This window comes from Notolepis coatsorum (genome assembly GCF_963971535.1).
Source record: "Notolepis coatsorum genome assembly, chromosome: 2".
NCBI classification, from domain to species: domain Eukaryota; kingdom Metazoa; phylum Chordata; class Actinopteri; order Aulopiformes; family Paralepididae; genus Notolepis; species Notolepis coatsorum.
In genome coordinates, this window is record NC_140166.1 from 187,245,796 (window position 1) to 187,265,343 (window position 19,548).

Genomic DNA, 19,548 nt, shown 5'->3' on the forward strand with positions numbered 1-19,548 from the left:
ATATCTGATAGGTTGTTGTGCAATAAGGAGTAAATTGTTATTAAATAGGGGAGAATGCCTGTGCCATTTATGGTGGTTACTGTTAGTACGTTTCTGGTGCAATCTGATTGGCCACGGACGTTTCTGGTCATGTGACATGTGCGCCCAATCGCGTGACGCACCCATTTCTGCCTCGACCAACAGCAAACTACCTAACGCCTAGTTTATCACTGGTTAAGCTTAGGCGACTCTGTCGAAGTTGGTTAAGGTTAGAGTTTGGAATCAGGGCTGGCGTTCTATCGCCCTGCTCTAAGACAAACTCTAACCTTAACCAACTTCGAAAGAGTGCCTAAGCTTAACCGGCGAAAGAACTTGCCGTCACACGATTGGTGCGACCAGAAACAGCAGTGGCCAATCAGAGCGCAAAACGCAAACGCGGAAGCATGATCCGGTTGGTATTCAAATACAGGCGTCCTGGGGTGGGGTGGTGGGAGTGGGGAGGAAATGTCAAATGTCTGATGTCTTTTGTGTTTGTGATTGTGATAATATAATTTGATTTTTATATTCTGTATTTATTATTTCTATTATTTCTAATTGTCTTGTCGTTATTATGATTATTATTGTTGAAGTACTGTCCTGTGATGTCTTGTGTATTATGTTGTGTTTTGTTTAATTGAAAAATGGAAAATAAAAAAAGTTGATAATTTTTTTATTTATAATGTATATTCTCCTTTGGTTCATTACAATTTACTCACTAAGTATACCTTATTTCTGCAAATACATGCAAATGGACCTTGTAGAAGTGGAGCAATCTTCCATTTACTTGGGTATGTACTTTTAGGCACATTTTCTGAAAATATGGCTAGGGGGGGTTAAGAGGTTATTCAATACTCTTCCACGCACAGCTCAAAACCATGATCACTAACCACTGTATATCAATCTGTAACTGTTTTAGCTGCTTTTTATTAATTATTCATTGGAAATGAGAGCAACCTCAATGGTCTTTGAGTATAAAATAATTTAAATAAAAAGAATAAAAGAAAATGCATATATAAATGGCTATATATTTTAAATAAATATAAATATATTTTTCTTTTTATGATTTGTATATATATGGTGGACGACGGTATAGCAAAAAATGCATACCTTCAAATTCAAAGACCTTTGTATTCATATAACTGCAAACAATGTTTGTGCTTTTACCCAGCGACTGTCACCAATGTGGAGAGACTACAGCGACACCCACCCAGCAGGCCGACTGACAGCCATCAAAGTCCCTCTGTCACAGTCAGTCAATCACATGATGTCATAGGAGGCCTCGCTGTCAGTCAATCACATGATGTCATAGGAGGCCTCGCTGTCAGCCAATCACATGATGTCATAGGAGGCCTCGCTGTCAGCCAATCACATGATGTCATAGGAGGCCTCGCTGTCAGCCAATCACATGATGTCATAGGAGGCCTCGCTGTCAGCCAATCACATGATGTCATAGAAGGCCTCGCTGTCAGCCAATCACATGATGTCATAGGAGGCCTTGCCGTCAGTAAATCACATGATGTCATAGGAGGCCTTGCTGTCAGTAAATCACATGATGTCATAGGAGGCCTTGCTGTCAGTAAATCACATGATGTCATAGGATGCCTTGCTGTCAGTAAATCACATGATGTCATAGGAGGCCTTGCTGTCAGTAAATCACATGATGTCATAGGAGGCCTTGCTGTCAGTAAATCACATGATGTCATAGGAGGCCTTGCTGTCAGTAAATCACATGATGTCATAGGAGGCCTTGCTGTCAGTAAATCACATGATGTCATAGGATGCCTTGCTGTCAGTAAATCACATGTCATAGGAGGCCTTGCTGTCAGTAAATCACATGTCATAGGAGGCCTTGCTGTCAGTAAATCACATGTCATAGGAGGCCTTGCCGTCAGTAAATCGCATGCACATGTCATAGGAGGCCTTGCTGTCAGTAAATCACATGTCATAGGAGGCCTTGCTGTCAGTAAATCACATGTCATAGGAGGCCTTGCCGTCAGTAAATCACATGATGTCATAGGAGGCCTTGCTGTCAGTAAATCACATGATGTCATAGGAGGCCTTGCTGTCAGTAAATCACATGTCATAGGAGGCCTTGCTGTCAGTAAATCGCATGTCATAGGAGGCCTTGCTGTCAGTAAATCACATGTCATAGGAGGCCTTGCTGTCAGTAAATCACATGTCATAGGAGGCCTTGCTGTCAGTAAATCGCATGTCATAGGAGGCCTTGCTGTCAGTAAATCACATGTCATAGGAGGCCTTGCAGTCAGTAAATCGCATGCACATGTCATAGGAGGCCTTGCTGTCAGTAAATCACATGTCATAGGAGGCCTTGCCGTCAGTAAATCGCATGCACATGTCATAGGAGGCCTTGCTGTCAGTAAATCGCATGCACATGTCATAGGAGGCCTCATGCTGTCAGACACACTATAGATAGTTTCTGTGTGTCACTCACACACACACCATGAGTCTATCACTGACAGAGGCCAACTGACTGACTGACTGACTGGCACACACGCGCGCGCACACACACGCACACACACACGCACGCACACACACAGAGCCTGGCTCACCCATCATCAAAATAAAGCCTGCAAAACCTGTGTCAGTGCTGACATGAGAAGAGAGCTGGCATTAATAAAGTACAGGGAAGGTTGACAGAGGGAGAGAGGGGGGGACAGACAGACAGAGAAGTAGAGAAAGAGAGAGAGAGGGGGATGGAGAGAGAGGCAGAGAGAAAGAGAAGCAGAGAGAACGAGAGGGATGTGAAAGGGGAAAAGAGAGGGGGTTCATGGACAAAGAGAAGAGAGGGATGGAGGATAAGAAAGGCCAGAGAAAAAGAGGAGTAGGGAGTAGAGAGAGATATCTGGAGCTTCAAAAGACTGCCGCTCCCCTCCTTGGCCCACTCTCCTCACCCTCCCCCTCCTCAACGCTCCTCCCAGCGTTTGAAGTTGACAGGAGGACAGTGTTTACGGCTGTGTTTAGGCTGCAGCCCAGTCTCTACCTCTCTGGACAACACAAAGCACCAGGTGTACCGGGTGGAGGGAGTGGCCCTGTGTGTTGCGTGTGTGTGTGTGTGTGTGTATGTGTGTGTGTGTGTGTGTGTGTGTGTGTGTATGGACGTGCAGCATACACAGTGTATGATTTACTGTATGCTTGTTAATGTTTGGTGCGTGTTTATGTAGCAAATTCAATGTGAATAATGTTAGTGTACTTTTTTGGTCTGTGTGTGTGTGTGTGTGTGTGTGTTGGCATGAGTGGATTAGTGCGTGTGAATCCATTTCTCAACTCCCCAGGTTAAATAACATTAATCTCTGGGGGCTGAGCAGAGCTTACACAGGAGTTTCTCAAAGGTCTGCAGTGTGAAGGTTTGAACCTGGAGGGAGAAGGGAGATCAAGGCTCACACACACACACGCACGCACACAACTGAGATATTCCAGCCAACTCGCCCTAAGCTCCCCCCAGAGGTGTGTGTGTGTGTGTGTGTGTGTGTGTGTGTGTATGTACGTGCGTGTGCGTGACTGTGTGTGTGTGTGTGTGTGTGTGTGTGTGTGTGTGTGTGTGTGTGTGTGTGTGTGTGTGCGCGCGCGCGTGTGTGTGTGTACGTGCGTGTGTGTCAGTGTGTGACTGTGTGTGTGTGACTGTGTGTGTGTGTCTGTGGTGTCACCTGTAGCCCCAACATGAGCCCTGGTCCAGAGAGCAGCTTATCAGCCAGTTCCAGGCAGTTAGGAACCACTCACTACTACTGCACTGGAACAACTCAATTATGGCTCACACATGCAGTGTGAGGAACACACACACACGCGCACACACACACCCACCCACCACACACACACACACACACACAAAAGGCAGCACATATTAGTCAGAGGATGCTTGAGGCTACTTTCAGACAGTCAGACAGAGATGAATTAGCTTAGCTAGCATTAGGTCTGAGCAATGTTCTATAAATGAGGATTCTGTACAGAGGCAACAGCTGACCTGGAAGGCTACCTAAAAACTCCTGAGTACCGGCCTGATAAAGACGCTGATTAACCCAGTTCGGGTTGCAGACAAATCAAATTTAATAAGATTAATGAAGAAAAAAGTATCCTACTTTTTTTTTCCATTGTTACTTTTCGCTGGACCCAGAGGGCTGGCCTACAATGGTGAATGTACCTACCTAACTGACTGACTGACCCATTGTTCCACCCGTTGTTGAGACACACATGCTTGTTGTGGGTTGTGGGTTGTGGCCAGGTCGGGCTTAGCTAGGCTTGCCTCGTCTTGTTTATACCCTGCACGTGACACGCGATAAGAAATGTCATGTGTATACTAGGGCTGGGCAATATGGAATAAATTAATGTCAGGATAATCATAACAATTGTTCTGATGTTGATATTAGGATTGGGTAACGTTCACATTTGAAGTGATACCGGTACCTGTACCAGTTCCTGGAATTCGGTATCGGTACCTTTTTTCAGTACTTAACTCCCTCTGTAAAAACAAAACAAATTTAAAAAATTTATTTTAGAACACACCACACAAAATAAATCGCATGATCATGTATTATGTTTTTAAATGTTCAAATATCAACATTATCTGGCCATCCTCGGTAAATAGTATCAAACTCCTTTGACCTTGTCTGGTCATTCCAAAGACCCAAGAGACAGGACACTAAGGACAGTAATATATATATTTGTGGAAAAGGCTCCCTCTTGTAGTATATTACACTCTTATACTAAACATGTAAAGTAGGGATGCACCGATCCGATATTGATATTGGATATCAGCCCCGATATGACTAAAATAGGTGGATCGGGTATCGGGGAAAGCCCAGGTATCGGTATCGGGACTGAAAAAGTCGGATCGGTGCATCCCTAATGTAAAGGTACCGAAATTTGGTACCGATTTAGTGTGAATCGGTAGTACCGAATGTACCGATGTAATCGGTCGGTACCCGTAAAAGTACCAAGTTCGGTGCCCAACCCTAGTCGATATATGAGTCTGCTAACTGGCGCAAAATCACATGTATTAAATGGGCCAATTCAACAGGTGTTCTGTTCATCATACTGAACTGCATGCTAATATAACGTGTATAAGTGTGCTAGTAGTCATAATCATTAAGTTAAACAATGACATTAAATCAATGTCCAGCCCTAGTGCATACATTTATACATTGTACATGTGTACAGTAGGTGGTGTGATGTGTGAGAGAATTCAATTTAATGGAATCAAGTTGAATAGTGTATTAAATGGGGGAATAGTACTGTATGTCCTTCCTGTGCCCCAGGATAAACATGCACCACGCTCTCCTAAAGCTAGAAGCCAAAATGGAGAACTCTCAAATTTGTGATGTCAACTGCATGTAAAATCTGGGGCTGCTCCATAGACAATGAATGGGGTTCTGGCTTTATGACTCATGAGGCCATAACATTTGTGTGTGAGCTCTTACACCCGAATTAGGTTTAAAAATGATGGTTCAGACCTGTTAGAAATACTACAATACAAACCTCATTTGGGTGTGAGAATTTAACTTCTTCTTTTTCTTTGGCTCCAAAACTGTGGTGGCCCATATATCGTCTACGGAGCAGGACCCAAAATTTACAGGGGGGAGGGTTCTCTCTCCGATTTCTACCTTTAGGAGAGAATGGTGCAGAATACTGACTGAACTGTCCTGGGGCACAGGGAGAACATACAGGTTCAAAGGGTTCCCCCTGTAATAGACAGTGGCATTGTGTTGCAAGGGAACAGCTTGGACCCAGGTCTATCTCCCGTTGCAGTGCTCGCTAATATCAGTAGGCGACCGACAGGATATCTAATGTAGTCCAATTAGAATGTTTATATCGTCACGCGCTGATTCATAGGAAGAGGATGGGTCAGCGTGTCGTCATAGAAACGTCTCACTGGGAAACAACATCGCATTGTAAGAAGGAGCGTCGTCTCCCAGGGCCATCTGTGACCCATCCGCTGTGACCCGTCCGCTCCGTATTATTCTAGGTCGAAATCGTAGAGAAAGCACAGAGCCTTCCCTCTGAAGTCATAGAAGGAATCTGAGAGAGAGAGAGAATTTGAGCAGCAGCGCTTGATTTAAGGCCCACTGGGTCATCAGGCAGTGTGTAGGCAGCGTCTATCTTGTGGGATTTGATCTGTGCGTGCTGAAACATCAACATATGTCTAAGAGCAGGCTAATAATAGACCAAGCAGTATAATTGTCCCACGTGGGGGAAATGTAGGCTATCTTACTGTAAGCGGCTACTAGCTAGTGCTTTTGAAACAATAACCTAGTATAAAAGTGAAATACACTGCAATCGACTGTCCGTGACAACGCAGGAGTACACAGGCGTTGAATGAACGTGACAATCATCCAGTCAGGTCAGAGACAAGTGTATTGCAGTGAGTTGCTGTACTGTTGAGTTAACCCAGCGGGCAGCTGGACAGTACGGCTCTATGCAGAGCTGCTAGCTAACTGCAACACATGTGGAAGTGTGTCAATGGGACACGCTTACTCTGGCAAGTCAGCCAAGACCTGACACCAGCCATCTTCCTCTGTCTCTGTCTCAGACACACACACACACACACACACACACACAATGATTTGACACAAAAAAACAACGAGACGTTCTTAGTAACATACAACCTACCAACAACACCCAACGCTCATCCTCTCTAGTCGCCCAACAGTCATTCAGGGCAATAATCCTCCCCAAAACTATACAATATATGAAGAAAATGAAAGCAAAGAAGTAGCCTAATTCTCGGATATAAATAAATATGATGTCAGCCCTGCTTGTCTCAACATGAGTCATTCTCAATTGAACTCCTACCAGGTTTAGCGGAGAAAGCCGGAGAGAGCCATCTGGCAAAGTGTAGCACTTCTCCCTCCAAGCTATCTTCAGTGAGTCAACTCAAGTTAACCTCTTTACACACCCTAAACGTCAACGTCTAGTCCAAAGAGAAAAACGAGGCCCTAACCTTTATTTAAAAGCATTTTAAGGCCAAAAGGCATTCTTAAAATACACACACAGGCTAGCCAAGGCGTGAACATGAAAGTGCAATCGGGGAACATGGGAGGCTGACGCCTGTATACCTGGAGGTGGGACGTGACCTACTCTCAGCTGTGTGAACATAGTCCCTCCAAAAGCCAGTTTGTCAAAGAGGAGGAACTCAAAAAGGACTGTGTGGGGGGAGAGGGGTGTGTGTGTAGTACATGCACACACATCGGCGTCTGCTTGCGTAAACACACATACCCACAAGCTCAGTAGTGTGCGTGGACTACAGCGGTGTCGCACACAGACACACACATACACACACACACACAAGCTGAGCAGTGTGTGAAGGTTTCTCAAACACTGGGCTGTGCCAGAGGCAGTCTGAGCAACCGCACAGCCTGAAAAACTGGCTGAGCGAGAGAGAGAGAGAGAGAGAGAGAGAGAGAGAGAGAGAGAGAGAGAGAGAGAGAGAGAGAGAGAGAGAGCGAGAGAGAGAGGGTCTGCCTGTCTTAAAGCCGTTGGAGAGGGTGAGAAGGAGGAGGTACATGGAGGCAGATTTAGAAGAGAATCTTACAAGCCTGGGAGTTACTGGTCTGGGCTATCCCTATACTCACCCCCGCCTCCCCCGATCCTCCATTAACAAGTTAGATGAAAACAGCTGGGCGGTACCTAATTCTATGGGTGGCGCCTATATAATTATAGGGGTGGTACACTGAGGGAGGGGTGACATTTATGTTTGCATTTAGTCATTTAGCTGACGCTTTTATCCAAAGTGACTTACAAATTGTGTACAACAAGTCAGCAGCAGGGGTACACCTCTGGCTAAGGCGGCCATAAGAGTAAGTGATATATTCGTCTAGCAGTGCCGAACTTTGAGTGCATAGTAGGGCTGGGGGATTAATCGAATTTCAATCACAAAACAAAATAATCGAGATAAAACTATTATTGTGCTGCCTTGTTGCTCTCATTTTGTCTAGTGCTGTAAATGCAGCAATCAATAATAATCGTGATTCGTTATCATTATGTATTATTAGTAAGGTAGACAAGTAGCATACTACATAATACTAATAGTAGAAGACAGTACCATTTTTTTTTTATGTTTTCAGATAGTGAAGTGTGATTTTAGTCGACGGTGGAAAATTGCCTGGCTAACAAATCATATTCCATAAACTAAAAAAAATTATAATTTGTTTGGTAAAGATCTGTGCAAAAATCAAATCATCATTACTGTTTTTCAATGGAAATGAGAATAATGACACAAAAATGATCATTCGCTCTAATATCGTGAATTATATCACAAACTATCTCACCAACAGACCGCAGTACGTCAGACTGCAGGACCGTCGTTCTGATGTGCTGGTGAGCAACACCGGCGCCCCCAAAGAAACAGTACCGTCACCCTTCCTATTCACCCTCTACACCTCAGACTTCTGCCACAACTCAAGCGGGTGCCACCTACAGATGTTCTCAGACGACCCCTCCATTGTAGGTTCCATCACAGACGACAATGAGGACGAGTACATGGCCCTGGTGGAGAGCTTTGTAGGGTGGAGTGACAGCAACCACCTCCAACTCAACGTCAGCAAGACACCCCTACTAGGAATGTCTGATCACTAAGTGTGTCTGACTCCCACCTAAACTGTATGGACTACAACGTATGACGTATATATATATATATATATATATATATATATATATATATATATATATATATATATATATATATACACACTGCACCTGTGTATACTGTACTTACTGATAGTATTACAGTATATTCAGATTCAAGTGGTATATCGTTTACACTGCCTATTTTTACTTTTCTACTGTACTATAATTTTATTGCCTGTATTTATGTCTTCTACTATTACCACCCCCTCCCCCATGCTGCTATGATGCCTACATTTTCCCAAGGGGATCAATAAAGGAATATCTTATCTCATCTTAACATAGATAAAGTACAGCATGCCTTGAGATCTTACTATATAAAATAAATAAATGTCAAACTAAGTTATTTGATTGATTTCATTAAAACCCAGCCAATAAGACGACACACAGACAGCATCGTGGTGGATGTTTCCACCAGGTTAACCACGCTCCTCCGGAGGCTTTTTGTTCTGTAGTTCCTCACATTCACCACCTTTTACACCATCAGTCGTGCTTGGCTTCATGTGGCGGTTCAGAGCGGTCTGTCCATCATTCTGTGTTCCAGTTTTTTTTTTTTTTTTTTTTTGTAGCTGGCGGCGGCAACACTAACAAGGCTGCGATGTGTACGGCAGAGCAGTGCACTGCCAGCTAAGCCCAGGACAGAACAGTCCAGTCCAGTACAGCTTGGCACAACACAGAACAGAGCAGACTGGTCCCCCGCTGAGCCGTAGTTCTGTTGTCACAGTCGGGCTGGTACTCTCTCAAGACCCTGTCTGGGTCTCTCTGACCATGGCGTTCACCTATACCCGCTTCTCTCTCTAGAAGGTAGGGCTGAAGGATTTTGAAAGAATATCTAATGGCGATTATTTTGACTGATATTGCAATTAAACTGTGTTGTGTGTGTGTGTGTGTGTGTGTGTGTGTGTGTGTGTGTGTGTGTGTGTGTGTGTCTCTGACAGGGCAGGCGTTCAGGACAGCACCTCGGCCAGCGCGCCATAATATTTACTCTAGCCAGGCAGTGAATGCTGCACCTCTCCTCTCGTCCCCCGTTTAAGCACTCCATCAGCCTGACAATCCTGGGAAGAACTGCCAACACACACACACACAACGTCACACACACACACAGGTTGATAGCCACTCGGCCAGTGAAGGCTTCTCCTGGAGGGTGTGTTATTTCTGAGAGTGTGTGCCTCCATTCCCTCTTGTCGTCTGCCGCCGTGTGAAGCTCAACAGCCTCTCTCTCTCTCTGTTGTAATGAGGGGGAGAAGGAGGAGGAGGAGAGGAGAGATGGAGGGATGGAGGGATGGAGGGATGGAGGGATGGAGGGACATCGACATAACAGCTCCTCTGTTCTGTTTGATGGGACCGGGGGTTCAGCCGTGTGACTGACAATGACAGGGAGAGGGAGAGTGAGGGAGAGTGAGGGAGAGTGAGAGTGAGAGTGAGTGTGAGAGTGAGGGAGAGTGAGGGAGAGTGAGAGAGGTAGATAGAGAGAGAGGTAGAGAAAGACAGAGGAAGGAGGCTGCAGCACGCGGCTCGAGACGAGGTGTTGCATCAACTCTAGGACTATGTTTTACATAAAAACCAGTCGAGTTGAAATGGAGATGTCTGTACGGCTCTTTCCCGTCTCCTCTGTGGTTTATGGAGGGCAGCAGAGAGAAACAGAGTGACAGAGAGGCAGTGTGACAGAGACACAGACACAGAGGGAGAGCATGAGGGAGAAAAAGAGAGAGAGCACAGAGGGGTGAGAGAGTTCAGAGAGTTCAGGCTGCCGTTAGTAACCTAATCTCAGATAAGTAGAGTCGCCTAGTTGACATCCAGCCCAATGTTCTTATGTGTTATGTGTGTGGACAGCAGCATGGGCAGAATGGAAACTGAACTGACATTATTGGTTACAGGACAGTTACTACTAGGGACAGATATCACTAGTATTGGATATAAAATCAGGTAGAAACAGGTCAAGCATAATATGTCAGATACCAAAGCAAAGCAACTTGCTTTTCTGGATTTGTTTTTAGTACAGCATGTTAGACCTCTGATGTAGATATATATGGATTAGGCCCAGGCCAGGCCTATATCTCAATCATGTTTATCCACAGTATTGGTGTCAAAAGTAATAGATGGGACTGGTACTTGGTGGGGATGCATGATATATCAGAGGCACCTCTATGACCGGCAATGTCACTAGCTAGGGCTGTTTGATATGATGAACGTGGATGATAGAAAAGTCTGGTATCGGTAGAGATTTTCCTCTATCGTTTCTATCGCCATTGTCCCAAAAAAGCTGCAGAACTGCTTTACGGCAGTATTTTACATCATTCAGACCCTGCTTTACGGCAGAATTTTACATCATTCAGACCCTGCTTTACAGCAGTATGTTACATCATTCAGACCCCGCTTTACAGCAGTATTTTACATCATTCAGACCCTGCTTTACAGCAGTATTTTACATCATTCAGACCCTACTTTACGGCAGTATTTTACATCATTCAGACCCTGCTTTACAGCAGTATTTTACATCATTCAGACCCCGCTTTACAGCAGTATTTTACATCATTCAGACCCTGCTTTACAGCAGTATTTTACATCATTCAGACCCTGCTTTACATCCTCTACACGTGGGCTCGAATAACAAACAAACAAACAAACATGGAGAAGCGTGACGCAGAAGGAAACTCCCCGCAACACTGATACAGAACAGGACTCAGCCAACCAAGACGAGATGAGAAAGTTTTACCTAAAGGGGGGATTCTTCTGTCGTTTGGTCATGATTTGGATAGAAGAAATCTGAACCAGAAAACTGTACTTTGCAAAGAATGCTGTGGACCGGTTCCCACATCAAACTCTGACACAACAAACCTTGTTACACAAGAACCATGCAAGGCAGAACAGGGAGAGCCAAAAGAGGCATGTGCTGAAAGCACTGTTCAATGTCGCTTCCAAATAAAAAAGGAGAAAAGAGAAAGTGCCTTTCATTTGTATTTAGTTCACAGGATTATCAAAAAGTAGTCTCGTGGTTATTTTTTTAAAGACATACTACTATATCATGATATTGTTATCGAGATATGAAATTACCTATATCGTGATAGAAGACTTTGTCCATATCACACAGCCCTTAGCTTTAGCTATGATTTGCTGTTCTTGAACGCATACCTCAGCTGGCTCTCTCACAGTACGGTTCTTGAACGCATCCCTCAGCTGGCTCTCTCATTCACTCACAGTACGGTTCTTGAACGCATCGCTCAGCTGGCTCTCACAGTACTGCTCTTGAACGCATCCCTCAGCTGGCTCTCTCATTCACTCACAGTATGGTTCTTGAACGCATCCCTCAGCTGGCTCTCACAGTACTGCTCTTGAACGCATCCCTCAGCTGGCTCTCTCACTCACTCACAGTACGGTTCTTGAACACATCCCTCAGCTGGCTCTCTCATTCACTCACAGTACGGTTCTTGAACGCATCGCTCAGCTGGCTCTCACAGTACTGCTCTTGAACGCATCCCTCAGCTGGCTCTCTCATTCACTCACAGTACGGTTCTTGAACGCATCCCTCAGTTGGCTCTCACAGTACTGCTCTTGAACGCATCCCTCAGCTGGCTCTCACAGTACTGCTCTTGAACGCATCCCTCAGCTGGCTCTCTCATTCACTCACAGTACGGTTCTTGAACGCATCCCTCAGCTGGCTCTCTCATTCACTCACAGTACTGTTCTTGAACGCATCCCTCAGCCAGTGTTGTAGTCGACTCACTAAATCTTGAGTCCGAGTCGAGTCTCGAGTCCCCAGTGTTCGAGTCAGAGTCCAAGTCCGAGTCACAAGAAGAGCCTGAGTCAAGTGACTCAAGTCCAAGTTGAGTCCCCATTACCCTAGGCCTAGTCTGAGTATCAAGGTTGAGTCCACTCTGGCAGTCAAAGAGCTGACGTACAAATAAAAAAAGGTCTACATTAAACATAAATGACAGTGGTCACCATTTCAAAGGGGGTTTATTTACTTTGTGACCACCAATATTTTATGCCAAATGATTAGGGCCTATTACAATTATTATATATATTTTTTTATAACTGTATTTATCAATTAACAAGTCTGAGTCCGAATGCAGTAGTCAATGCTTGAGTCCAAGTCCGAGTCATCAGTGCTCAAGTCGAGTCACGAGTCCAGGACTCGAGTGCTACAACACTGTCCTCAGTTGATTCTCTCTTCACTCGCAGCACTCACCCCCTCTGTAGTGTTGTTGTTAGCAACATGCTAACTGCTACTACTCCTGGCTCAAAGAGAAGTACTGTTGGTAAAAATACTTTTGAGAGTCCACTGTTTAACTTGCATGGCAATATTCAGCAGAGGTATATTTTGGTTTGATTTTTGAGGTAGGTAAGTTGTCTGTAGATTTAGCAAAGAGCAAGTATCAGTCCACTATGATAGTATGGTCCATCATTGTGGAGCGTTAGCCAACTAATGTTAGAGCAGCCTGCCCAGTTGTAATGCTATAGCGTTAAAGTTGAACAGAGTTGGGAATATCTGCAGCTGAGCACAGCCACTCACTGCTCACATTGGAAAACGATGATAATACTGAAGGAAACCAGCTCAGGTATGATGATGTGTCTGCAGTGCATTGAGAGTTTCTGGAAATCAATGGCAATTTCAGTAGCGCCAGCTCTACTGTATTACTGAGTGACGCTTCCTCATTTGGCCTAAGCATTTCAAATAGATATATGGTCATTAGGCATAATATTGTTGAGCATGTTAGGCCTGGCATCTAATCTTTTTTCTATGTATTGTGCAGTCAGTGAATTAAAATGCAACGCACATCCCTAACAAGGTACATAGAAACATGCGCCGTCTTCATTCTCTAGACTAGTCATTTGGTTAACAATGTGCACCTGTACCGAACAGCTCGGCACGTGTACCGTTACACACACCCTACTGAGTACGTAGTACAGCCTTGTTATACCATCCTATGAGTCCTGACAGAACAAGTAGTACAGTACTATGGCCGTGTGATTCCATCCTACCTATGTCCTGAAAACAGGTCCAAGAGCCAGAGGTGATAGATTGGCTAAAAGATAAACATGTAGTGTTAGACACAGACAGCCTTTGGCAATAGCATGACTTCCTCCTGGGCTGACATGATGAAACTATGCTATTATAGAGAGGTCACATACTCTGCCTTATATAAGCACATCAGAGTATTACATACTCTAGTATTAGCTATGACTCTTATACACAGAGTATTATGACTCGTATACACAGAGTACTATGACTCTTATACACAGAGTACTATAACTCTTATACACAGAGTATTATGACTCTTATACACAGAGTATTATGACTCTTATACACAGAGTATTATGACTCTTATACACAGAGTATTATGACTCTTATACACAGAGTACTATGACTCTTATACACAGAGTATTATGACTCTTATACACAGAGTATTATGACTCTTATACACAGAGTATTATGACTCTTATACACAGAGTATTATGACTCTTATACACAGAGTATTATGACTCTTATACACAGAGTATTATGACTCTTATACACAGAGTATTATGACTCTTATACACAGAGTACTATGACTCTTATACACAGAGTACTATGACTCTTATACACAGAGTATTATGACTCTTATACACAGAGTACTATGACTCTTATACACAGTATTATGACTCTTATACACAGAGTACTATGACTCTTATACACAGAGTACTATGACTCTTATACACAGAGTATTATGACTCTTATACACAGAGTATTATGACTCTTATACACAGAGTACTATGACTCTTATACACAGAGTATTATGACTCTTATACACAGAGTATTATGACTCGTATACACAGAGTACTATGACTCTTATACACAGAGTATTATGACTCTTATACACAGAGTACTATGACTCTTATACACAGAGTACTATGACTCTTATACACAGAGTACTATGACTCTTATTAACGATGGCTCTGTCCTGCTGCCTCCTGAAAGACAGAGTTTACAACATGCGACAAAGAAGAAGGAGACTCGACACGACAGTCCATCACATGTTAATATCAGAAGATGACGTCAAAGCTATCAACAAAGTACTGGATCCCAACACTCCAGAGGGGCTAATAAACAAGGTGTGGTTTGATGTTCAACAAAGTACTGGATCCCAACACTCCAGAGGGGCTAATAAACAAGGTGTGGTTTGATGTTCAACAAAGTACTGGATCCCAACACTCCAGAGGGGCTAATAAACAAGGTGTGGTTTGATGTTCAACAGCACTTCGGGGCGTAGGGGAAATGAGAGCAATCGGCAGCTCAAACCCACGTCATTCACCATCAAAAGAGACAGAACGGGCTAAAGTATGCAACACTGACCTTCAATGAGCACACAAATAATCACAATGACCCACAGGGGAAGCATAAAGAGAGCACAAGGGCCATTATGACTCTTATACACAGAGTATTATGACTCAGTCTTATACACAGAGTATTATGACTCAGTCTTATACACAGAGTATTATGACTCTTATACAGGAGTGTTATGACTCTTATACACAGAGTAGTATGACTCTTATACAGGAGTGTTATGACAATTATACAGGAGTATTATGACTATTATACAGGAGTACTATGACTCTTATACACAGAGTATTAATTTAGGACTCTCATTAACGATATACCATGGCTATGAATGACGTCTAACTCCTTTGCACAATTCAGTATTACTCTGTATCTGAGAAAAATAAACATTAGGCTAACAAACTACGATAGTTAGCTAACTAACTAAATGGACTTCGACCTCCAGCGTGGCCCAACTATGGATGAGTGGATCAAGCAGTGCCCATCTCCAGAAGGAAATCCACCTGCTAAATGGCATGCAGAGCTACGTAGGTAGAGGAACTGGTAACCCCCCCCCCCCACCGAAATAAACAGAACATTGCTAAGCAAAATAAATGGCCAGTGAAATGCTTAAAATAATTGGTGTAAGGATAAAGGTGTGGTTATAGACTTTCAGACAGTCAAAAGAGCCCATCAGTGACATTTTGTGAGATTTCTATGAAGTAAATGGGAAGTCTATGGCCTGAGTTTACAACGTGCGACAAATGCTGAGGAAGAAAGAGACTCGACCAGACAGTCCAGTGGAGGTTTCTCTATGACAACACGTGAAACACAAATTCACTCATAATTCATAATTATTATTAATTTACATATACTATATGTAAATTAATAATAATTATGAATTATGAGTGAATTTGTGTTTATAATAATAAAAAGATATATAATAATAATAATTAAAAAAAAAATTATATATATATATATATATTTTTTTTTAATTATTATTATTATATATTTTTTTATTATAAATGTTTTCCTCTGTAAAAAAAAATCTTCAAAAATGGCCAAAATTGACAGCTCTGAGCAGGCCTGTACTGCAGTAATGACTGCAGTAAATATTCGTGCAGATGGCTGCACAGGTCGACCCAGGATTAAATAAATAATAGCCAATCAAAATAGGCTATTAATGACATCTAAGCACGGTCTGTGCATTTAAACTCTTGCCATTGAATGGGGGATTGAATGATTGACAGCCTTGAAATCCAATACACGGAGGTTGAATGATTGACAACCTTCAAATCCAATCAGAGATTGCTGCATTTCACAGTCAAAACAGTCCAGCTGCAGTTCCGTAGGTTAGGTTTAGCTGGGGCCAATCTCAAGTTTCTCAAGTTTCTTTATTAGTTGTCATACAGAAGTACAGAATACTTTTATACAAGATGTAACAGAAAGAAGCATTTTGTATAAAAGTATTCTGTACTTCTGTATGACAAGTAATAAAGAAACTTGAGAAACTTGAGATTGGCCCCAGCTAAACCTAACCTACAGAACTGCAGCTGGACTGTTTTGACTGTGTAGGCACTAGGCAGCATTGAAAGAGCTCGCTAGTAGTTTAGTAAGCTGTACAGCTGTAACAACACAGTAGGGCAGGCTAAATTAAACTTTGCGCCAACATTAGGACCGAAGTATAAACCAGCAACTGAGCAACATGAAGAAGTGGACTTATGCATCTGGATCAGAAAAAAGTAAGTTGTAGTGTTTATAAAACGAATGCCTGCTTAGCCTGGACGCTAACGTGAGCTAACGTTAGCCAGCCGAATTGTTTAGAGAACAATACGTGTCCGTAACAGTAGTGTAGTTCTAACTTCACTCGGGAGACAAAAGCCAAACATCAATTTGATGCAACAAGCTGGCTCGCGATCAGTGTTGTGCTAGTTACTGAAAAATAGTAACTCAGTTACTTTACTAGTTACTTCATTTCAAAGTAACTTCGTTACTGTACTAGTTACTTACACCCAAAAGTAATGAGTTACTGTGAAAAGTAACGATTTAGTTATTTAAAAAAATAAAATAAAAAATAAATTGCTCAAGTCCCATGCCCCATATACTCAAAATCGGTTGATCAACTTGACAGTTTCCATTCACATCACCGAACTCTGCTAAGCAATGTGGTCTAGAGCGTTTCATTATATATTCCCTCCCCGCTGTATGTATATTTCTCTCCCACCCACCCACCCCCTCCTAATGTACAGTCCCCTCCCCATCATATGTATATACTCTGTCAGGATCTAGGGGTAACAGTACTGTATATTTGAATACCGCTTATGTCACAAATGTATCAGTACTAAATACCTATATATCCCTATGCCATAAATGTCATGTATGTTGTGTATGTCATAAATGTCTATATGAATTGAAAATGGGGGACCCTGATGGAAACAAGACAAACGTCTTTCTCAGGTCTGCATCCCCTTAACAATTGTATGTATTGAGCCGTACTGTATTGTACCCATTCTGCAATCTGTTAAATAAAGTTTTCATTCATTCATTCATTCATCCATTCATTAATTCATTCATAACCATCTTGCAGCGTTGTTTAAGATATCAATCAAAGCATTGCAACGTTAGAATAGTTAGGATATCAATTGTGCATGAAAGGACTATATTTATATTGTTTGATTAGTATTATGAGATTCCCTGGCAGATTTCGTACAGTCAAAATCCGTTGATCTTGAGTTTCAGTGAACACATTGCACTCACCGTCACCAGTCTGCGGTGGTCGAGATGTAACGTTAGTCCAGTTGACTCCAGCAGCCCTTCAAACATGTTCTTTATCTCGTTTCCATGTTGTATATTAATTATCTCTCCAAGTAGTTGCTAAATGGTTTGTTAGTTCGTTATTATTACTGCGTTCTTATTATGTAGATTCATAGCGAGCGTCCTCTTGTTGTTTACTGTAGAGAGCGTCTATTTCTTTCAGAACGTCAGTGGCCAATCAGAAGTGCGAAAACCAGAATGAGGCTACGGAAAGAAATAATAATAATAATAATACTTCGTTTTATATAGCGCCTTTCAGTCTACAGTAAACAAAACAAACGCAGGCGAAATAAGGACGCTCGCTATGAATCTACATAAAAAGAACGCAGTAACGAACTAACAAACCATTCAGTAACGTAAGTAGCGTTACTGAATTTCAAAAGTAATGCGTTAGAGTACTAGTTGCGGCAAAAAGTAACTTCGTTTCTGTAACGCGTTACTTTGTAACGCGTTAGTCCCAACACTGCTCGCGATGCACATGGCTATCGTTTACATTTTCCATGGGATTAATGCACGCGGCTCGACTCGGACTCGTCACATGGAGAAGCTGCACTATTCAACGAAAGATGAGATTGATTGATTGATTGATTGATTGATTGATTGAAAGATCGATCGAGATACCGTCTTTATGGGTAAGTGTCTTGGCTTTGTCAGTTTGTGTAACGTTACTGTAACACTCCTCCTCTCTCCTCTCCTCTCCTTAATCAGAGTTTCCAACGCTATAGGTCTATATGACAGGCGTTGTACTCTTAAACAGTAATGTATATTTGTAGATCTGGTATGTCATAAATGTCTGGAAGTAGCAGTACTGTCTATATCTCTGTATGTCATATATAGATGTAGCAGTACTGTCTATCTGTATGTCATGTTATGATGAATTGAAAATGGGGGACCCTGATGTAAACAAGACGAAAGTATTTCTCTGGTCTGCATCCCCTTAACAATTGTGTGTATTGAGCCGTACTGTATTGTACCCATTCTGCAATCTGTTAAATAAAGTTTTCATTCATTCATTCATTCATTGTCCTTGTGTTACATAAAACCCATCTGTGGCCTCGTGCAAGAGGAAGGTGGTAAATACATGTTAGATATTCCAATGTACAGTTTTGCATACCATTGACTCAGAATGGTCTGTTTTATTGAAATCGTCACAGCAGTATAGTTTGTTTATACTTCAGAAGTATGATATTTAAACATGGTCCCCAAAATGAATGGAAGCGAATGAGGAGCCTGACACCTGGGAGGAATGGGGGTGTTGCAGCGTTGGGGATGTTTACAAAATATAATTTAATATATAATATAATAATTTGTGCTTCACCTAAAAATTTGGTCAGCAGCCTCCACTGACCCCTATCCATCACACGTTAACACATTGTGCGCCATAAACGGTGTAAGTTGTTATTGCCCACCATGCGTTGAACGCCAACAACGTCGTAAATCGTTTTTTGGGATCAATATTTCATTTTTTCGCCATGGCATTCATAATTCATCCAGCCTCCCTCCGGACTGCAGCGGCACCCTGTCTGAGATTGCAACGCCTCAATACCGCCGCCTGGTGGATGGTCGGGCGAGTTACACTCACGCTAAACCGGAAGTGGCGACCGGTGCATCGAGGAAATTCCTCCGGCAGTAATATCTTGTTACGTGGGTCCAGACAAACACTTGAGTGCATTTGGATCGCTTTCTAAACGCAATAATCGATATGATTTCGGCGTTTATTGCGCCATACAAACCGGAAATGGATCTAGGAGATCGACGTGAAATAATTGGGATCTTTTTCCTCC

The 19,548-nt window shown here is 42.7% G+C and overlaps 1 protein-coding gene across 3 annotated transcripts in view; it reads right to left on the reverse strand.

Annotated features, from left to right (window-relative positions):
• Window positions 1-19,548, reverse strand: part of LOC311223105 (uncharacterized protein C1orf21 homolog) — a 94,833-nt gene that overhangs the window by 61,324 nt on the left and 13,961 nt on the right. The window contains exon 1 of one of the 3 annotated variants that reach the window (XM_084307849.1): window positions 6,823-6,925. The exons of the other annotated variants lie outside the window; for them this stretch is intronic. The gene's annotated coding sequence lies outside the window, so the exon portion shown is untranslated. Of the gene's footprint in view, window positions 1-6,822; window positions 6,926-19,548 lie in introns of those variants that run through there. 3 annotated transcript variants of the gene reach the window in all.